Below are 7500 nucleotides of genomic sequence, written 5' to 3'. Positions count from 1 at the left end.
TGCGGCGGGCAAAAAAGAAGCGACGCCAGCTTTCGGACTTAGTGCAATTCTCGAATGTCGCGGCTGACTTGGCGGTACGAGCGTTCGGAAGTCCCGCCGGAATTGCGACGCTTCGAACGGTCGAGGCGGCCAATCTCGACCTCAGCGGCGGCACTGGCGCGATACACGTTTCTGCCGCCAGGGGGGGGGGGGGGGTGGGGGGGGGGCAAGCCAGCCGGCCGGGGGCGCCCGGCGCCGATCCGGCGCTTACTCGACACGCTCGAGCATCCGAACCCGTCTTATCTACGGGACCGCCGTTGCCACTTGAACACCTTTCGCCGAGAGTATCCGGGCACCCCACCTACCCGCCGGAATCACGAACCACGAGGTAGAAGTCAGGAACCAACAGGAGAAGTCGTGAACTAAATGGCGAATTCATGAACCAAACGGAGAGAAGTCATGAACCGAGCGGTTTAGGGTCAGGGTGAGGGTTGTTAGGGTGAGGCCGTTAGGGTGAGGCCGTTGCTTCGAGCGGGAAGATGGGCAGCCCCGCCCCCCCCCCCCCCCCCCCCCCCCCCGTTGGGTGGAAGGAAACCTCTGCTGCGGGCCCGGCAACCATCCCGAACGGACCCGCTGGGTCCAAATGTCTGCCGAGGGCGGTCCTGCTGCGGTCGCGGGTTCGTTGGAAACCTCTCCTGCTGCTGGCATGGCCACCCTCCCCCCCCCCCCGCCCGACTGACGACCCTGCGGGCCCGGCGACCCGGTGTCCCGTTGCCGCGCGGGGAGTGATCCTCGGGGCCGTGCCGGGCGGGCCCAGCGACACGAAGAGAGTGGGGGGGGGGTCGGAGGGAGTGGCACTGGGGAGAGAGGGGTGGGGGAGAGAGTGCCCCCCCCCCCCCATTAGGGGCGAGTTTATGCAGTCATCAGAGTTTATACCTAACCTCATGATGCTTTATTAGCCGGATAGGCTGTCTGACCTCGCCCCCAGTCCCTACTCCTTCCACTGGATTCTTCTTATACCCTCTTTTTCTTCGTGCCCCCCCCCCACGCAGGGAGGGTTCCAAGAGGGAGGAGGGAGGGAGGGAGTCCCGGGGCCGTGAGAGAGAGAGAGCCTCATTAGCTGCTAGGTTCACCTCATTAGCTGCTAGCTAACGCGTCAGACCTTTTACATTCTTTAGAGGATTGAAACCTCAGGGCCTTTAACCCCCGTTCACCGTTTACACTCAACGATCCTTCCGAACAAAACCCTTACACATCTGTCCGTCCAACTGACCCCCGAGATACCTAACACGCAGATTAACACGTCAGCGGTGATCGGCGTGTCATAGAGGAGTCACAAAGACGGGCAAAATAGAGTGGTTGAATAAAAAATACTCACTCAATTGGCCGTGATTTAACGTAGCACACAATGATGCAAAGCCCATGCAAAGTCCAGTGGCCCAAGCAAACAAATAAGATAGATCTGGCTCGGCGTTCCTCATCTCCACATCGTCACCCAGCACGCCGACGCCCAATAACAATTCCCCCGCAAATTGTGCACCTCGAGCGGCAGTACTTTAAACGGCGCCGTCTTCGGCGTGGACGGCATGAACCAAGTCGGCAAGCATCGTCACCCAGCACACAGACGTCCACTAACAATTCCTCCCCCCTGCAAATTGCGCGCCGCGAACGGCAGTACTTTCAAGTATGCCGCCTTCGGCGGGGACATCGTGAACCAAATCGGCAGGCAGGCGTCGTCAGCCGGTCGACCGACCCCCAGTTGCATTGCCCCAACGGCCATTGTGCACTTCGAACAGAACAGTGCTTTTAAAATATTCCGCCTGCCGCGTGTACATCATGAAACAAATGGAAAGGACGAACCGGGCGTGCAACCGATGCACGGAGAGTGACAGGTCGTCAAGCAAGTCCGTGGCAATCCGTCGGCCGACTCGGCCGCGGCCAGCAGAGGCGTTTTGGCCCGGGCGCGCCGAACTTTGCGCGCCCTCGGTATGCGTAACACTAGCACATGCCTTCAAAACTCACTACAAAATAACCCCAAAGTATGCCGCCTTCCCCGTGGGCCTTGTTACCAATATCTTGCCCTGCTTCCTGATGCCCTTATGGGGTCGGCTCTGTTCTTGCAGAACCCTCAGGTGGTGCAGAGTCTGGGCCATTTTATCAATATCTTGCCCTGATTCCTGATGCCCTTATGGGGTCGGCTCTGTTCTTGCAGAACCCTGAGGTGGTGCAGAGTCTGCGCCTTGTTATCAATATCTTGCCCTGCTTCCTGAAACCCTTATGGGGTTGGTTCTGTTACAAAACCCTCAGGTGGTGCAGAGTCTGGGCCACTTTATAAATAACTCTGCCTGCATTAGGGTCAGGGTTAGGGTTAGGGTTAGGGTTAGGGTTAGGGTTAGGGTTAGGGTTAGGGTTAGGGTTAGGGTTAGGGTTAGGGTTAGGGTTAGGGTTAGGGTTAGGGTTAGGGTTAGGGTTAGGGTTAGGGGTAGGGGTAGGGGTAGGGGTAGCGGTAGGGGTAGGGGTAGGGGTAGGGGTAGTTTGAACTACTGCCGCTCCAGTCGCGCACTGTGCGTGGGTAATTTTCAGTGGGCGTCGGTGTGCTGGGTGACGATGCCGCCCAGACTCTGCACCACCTGAGGGATCTGCAAGAACAGAGCCGAACCCGCAAGGGTATCGGGAAGCAGGGCAAGATATTGATAACAAGGCCCAGACTCTGCACCACCCGAGGGTTCTGCAAGAACAGAGCCGACCCCATAAGGGTATCAGGAAGCAGGGTGAGATAGTGACACCATTTGTAAAACCGGCAAATCCCACCCAGGAAACATTGCAAAAATTGGCCTCTAATGCTGGAACGTGGGTAAAGCCAAACAAACACGACACGTTTTAAAAGAACGTTACTAAAACAGCCTGGGATATGCCCATGACAAAGGATAGGCCGAACCTCACCAGAAAAAAAGAGAGGGAGACCACGGCAGAGCTGAGGGATAAACATGAGATGGTGATAAAACCAGCAGACGAGGGGAGCAGTAGGGTTACAAATTAATGTCAATATGGGGCCTGCTCCCACTGGGTAATAGACAAAAACATAGAACAGGGTGACAGGAGAGACTGGATAGCACAGAGGATAACCCGTGAGCGAAATAATGGGGTGTATGCAGTTCAATGTAAGGAGTGTACCTTACGGTACATAGGGGAAACAGGTAAAACAGCCTCAGCGGTGATCGACGTGTCAAAGAGGAGTCACAAAGACGGGCAAAATAAAGTGGTTGATTATAGACAATAGACAATAGACAATAGGTGCAGGAGTCGGCCATTCAGCCCTTCGAGCCAGCACCGCCATTCAATGCGATCATGGCTGATCACTCTCAATCAGTACCCCGTTCCTGCCTTCTCCCCATACCCCCTCACTCCGTTATCCTTAAGAGCTCTATCCAGCTCTCTCTTGAAAGCATCCAACGAACTGGCCTCCACTGCCTTCTGAGGCAGAGAATTCCACACCTTCACCACTCTCTGACTGAAAAGGTTCTTCCTCATCTCCGTTCTAAATGGCCTACCCCTTATTCTTAAACGGTGGCCCCTTGTTCTGGACTCCCCCAACATTGGGAACATGTTTCCTGCCTCTAATGTGTCCAATCCCCTAATTATCGTATATGTTTCAATAAGATCCCCCCTCATTCTTCTAAATACCAGTGTATACAAGCCCAATCGCTCCAGCCTTTCAACATACGACCGTCCCGCCATTCCGGGAATTAACCTAGTGAACCTACGCTGCACGCCCTCCATAGCAAGAATATCCTTCCTCAAATTTGGAGACCAAAACTGCACACAGTACTCCAGGTGCGGTCTCACCAGGGCCCGCTACAACTGTAGAAGGACCTCTTTGCTCCTATACTCAACTCCTCTGGTTACGAAGGCCAACATTCCATTGGCTTTCTTCACTGCCTGCTGTACCTGCATGCTTCCTTTCATTGACTGATGCACTAGGACATCCAGATCTCGTTGAACTCCCCCTCCTCCTAACTTGACACCATTCAGACAATAATCTGCCTTTCTACTCTTACTTCCAAAGTGAATAACCTCGCACTTATCTACATTAAACTGCATCTGCCATGTATCCGCCCACTCACACAACCTGTCCAAGTCATCCTGCAGCCTTATTGCATCTTCCTCACAATTCACACTACCCTCCAGCTTAGTATCATCTGCAAATTTGCTAATGGTACTTTTAATCCCTCCGTCTAAGTCATTAATGCATATCGTAAATAGCTGGGGTCCCAGCACCGAACCTTGCGGTACCCCACTGGTCACTGCCTGCCATTCCGAGAGGGACCCATTTATACCCACTCTTTGCTTTCCGTCTGTCAACCAATTTTCTATCCATGTCAGTACCCTACCCCCAATACCACGTGCCCTAATTTTGCCCACTAATCTCCTATGTGGGAGCTTGTCGAAGGCTTTCTGAAAGTCGAGGTACACCACGTCCACTGACTCTCCCCTGTCAATTTTCCTAGTTACATCCTCAAAACATTCCAGTAGATTTGTCAAGCATGATTTCCCCTTCGTAAATCCATGCTGACTCGCAATGATCCTGTTACTGCTATCCAAATGCTCAGCAATTTCGTCTTTTCTAATTGACTCCAGCATCTTCCCCACCACTGATGTCAGACTAACTGGTCTATAATTACCCGTTTTCTCTCTCCCTCCCTTCTTAAAAAGTGGGATAACATTTGCTATCCTCCAATCCACAGGAACTGATCCTGAATCTATATAGAACATTGAAAAATGATCTCCAATGCTTCCACTATTTCTAGAGCCACCTCCTTAGGTACCCTGGGATGCAGACCATCAGGCCCTGGGGATTTATCAGCCTTCAGTCCCATCAGTCTACCCAAAACCATTTCCTGCCTAATGTGGATTTCCTTCAGTTCCTCCATCACCCTAGGTTCTCCGGCCCCTAGAACATTTGGGAGATTGTGTGTATCTTCCTCAGTGAAGACAGACCCAAAGTAACGGTTTAACTCGTCTGCCATTTCTTTGTTCCCCATAATAAATTCCCCCGTTTCTGTCTTCAAGGGACCCACATTTGCCTTGACTATTTTTTTCCTCTTCACGTACCTAAAAAAACTTTTGCTATCCTCCTTTATATTATTGGCTAGTTTACCCTCGCACCTCATCTTTTCTCCCCGCATTGCCTCTTTAGTTAACTTTTGTTGCTCTTTAAAAGAGTCCCAATCCTCTGTCTTCCCACTCTTCTTTGCTATGTTATACCTCCTCTCCTTAATTTTTATGCTGTCCCTGACTTCCCTTGTCAGCCACAGGTGTCTCTTACTCCCCTTAGAGTCTTTCCACCTCTTTGGAATAAATTGATCCTGCAACCTCTGCATTATTCCCTGGAATACCTGCCATTGCTGTTCTACCGTCTTCCCTGCTAGGGCCTCCTTCCAGTCAATTTTGGCCAGCTCCCGCCTCATGCCTCTGTAATCCCCTTTGCTATACTGTAATACAGACACTTCCGATTTTCCCTTCTACCTTTCCATTTGCAGAGTAAAACTTATCGTGTTGTGATCACTGCCTCCTAACGGCTCTTTTACCTCTAGTCCCCTTATCAGATCAGGATCATTAAAAACACTCACTCTATTGGCCGTGATTTAACCTAGCACACAGTGTTGCAAAGCCCACGCAAAGTCCAGTGGGCCAAGCAAACAAATAAGATAGATCTGGCTCGGCGTTCCACATCTCCACATCGTCACCCAGCACGCCGACGCCCATTAACAATTCCCCCGCAAATTGTGCACCTCGAGCGGCAGTACTTTAAACGGCGCCGTCTTCGGCGTGGACGGCATGAACCAAGTCGGCAAGCATCGTCACCTAGCACACAGACGTGCACTAACAATTCCTCCCCCCGCAAATTGCGCGCCGCGAACGGCGGTACTTTCAAGTATGCCGCCTTCGGCGGGGACATCGTGAACCAAATCGGCAGGCAGGCGTCGTCAGCCGGTCGACCGACCCCCAGCTGCATTTCCCCAACGGACATTGTGCACTTCGTACAGAACAGTGCTTTTAAAATATTCCGCCTGCCGCGTGGACATCATGAACCAAATGAGCAGGCAGGCATCATATCATATCATATCATACACATACAGCCGGAAACAGGCCTTTTCGGCCCTCCAAGTCCGTGCCGCCCAGCGATCCCCGTACATTAACATTATCCTATACCCACTAGGGACAGTCAGCCCCCAGCACAACGACGCCCCCGCTAACAATTCCCCACGCACATGGTGCGCTCGAGCTGCAGCACTTTAAAGTACGCCGCCTTCGGCGGGGACATCGTGAACCAAAGGAGCAGGCAGCCATGGTCACCGCCAGCACAACGACGGCGCCGCTAACAATTCCCCGCGCACCTTGTGCGCTCGAGCTGCAGTACTTTAAAGTACGCCGCCTTCGGCGGGGACATCGTGAACCAAAGGAGCAGGCAGCCATGGTCACCGCCAGCACAACCACGGCGCCGCTAACAATTCCACGCGCACCTTGTGCGCTCGAGCTGCAGTACTTTAAAGTACGCCGCCTTCGGCGGGGACATCGTGAACCAAAGGAGCAGGCAGCCATGGTCACCGCCAGCACAAGCACGGCGCCGCTAACAATTCCCCGCGCACCTTGTGCGCTCGAGCTGCAGTACTTTAAAGTACGCCGCCTTCGGCGGGGACATCGTGAACCAAAGGAGCAGGCAGCCATGGTCACCGCCAGCACAACCACGGCGCCGCTAACAATTCCACGCGCACCTTGTGCGCTCGAGCTGCAGTACTTTAAAGTACGCCGCCTTCGGCGGGGACATCGTGAACCAAAGGAGCAGGCAGCCATGGTCACCGCCAGCACAAGCACGGCGCCGCTAACAATTCCCCGCGCACCTTGTGCGCTCGAGCTGCAGTACTTTAAAGTACGCCGCCTTCGGCGGGGACATCGTGAACCAAAGGAGCAGGCAGCCATGGTCACCGCCAGCACAACCACGGCGCCGCTAACAATTCCCCGCGCACCTTGTGCGCTCGAGCTGCAGTACTTTAAAGTACGCCGCCTTCGGCGGGGACATCGTGAACCAAAGGAGCAGGCAGCCATGGTCACCGCCAGCACAAGCACGGCGCCGCTAACAATTCCCCGCGCACCTTGTGCGCTCGAGCTGCAGTACTTTAAAGTACGCCGCCTTCGGCGGGGACATCGTGAACCAAAGGAGCAGGCAGCCATGGTCACCGCCAGCACAACCACGGCGCCGCTAACAATTCCACGCGCACCTTGTGCGCTCGAGCTGCAGTACTTTAAAGTACGCCGCCTTCGGCGGGGACATCGTGAACCAAAGGAGCAGGCAGCCATGGTCACCGCCAGCACAAGCACGGCGCCGCTAACAATTCCCCGCGCACCTTGTGCGCTCGAGCTGCAGTACTTTAAAGTACGCCGCCTTCGGCGGGGACATCGTGAACCAAAGGAGCAGGCAGCCATGGTCACCGCCAGCACAACCACGGCGCCGCTAACAAT

This window comes from Rhinoraja longicauda, unplaced genomic scaffold, assembly GCF_053455715.1.
Source record: "Rhinoraja longicauda isolate Sanriku21f unplaced genomic scaffold, sRhiLon1.1 Scf000250, whole genome shotgun sequence".
NCBI lineage: Eukaryota > Metazoa > Chordata > Chondrichthyes > Rajiformes > Arhynchobatidae > Rhinoraja > Rhinoraja longicauda.
The sequence above is the reverse complement of the archived record's forward strand: the minus strand, read 5'-3'. Positions refer to the sequence as shown.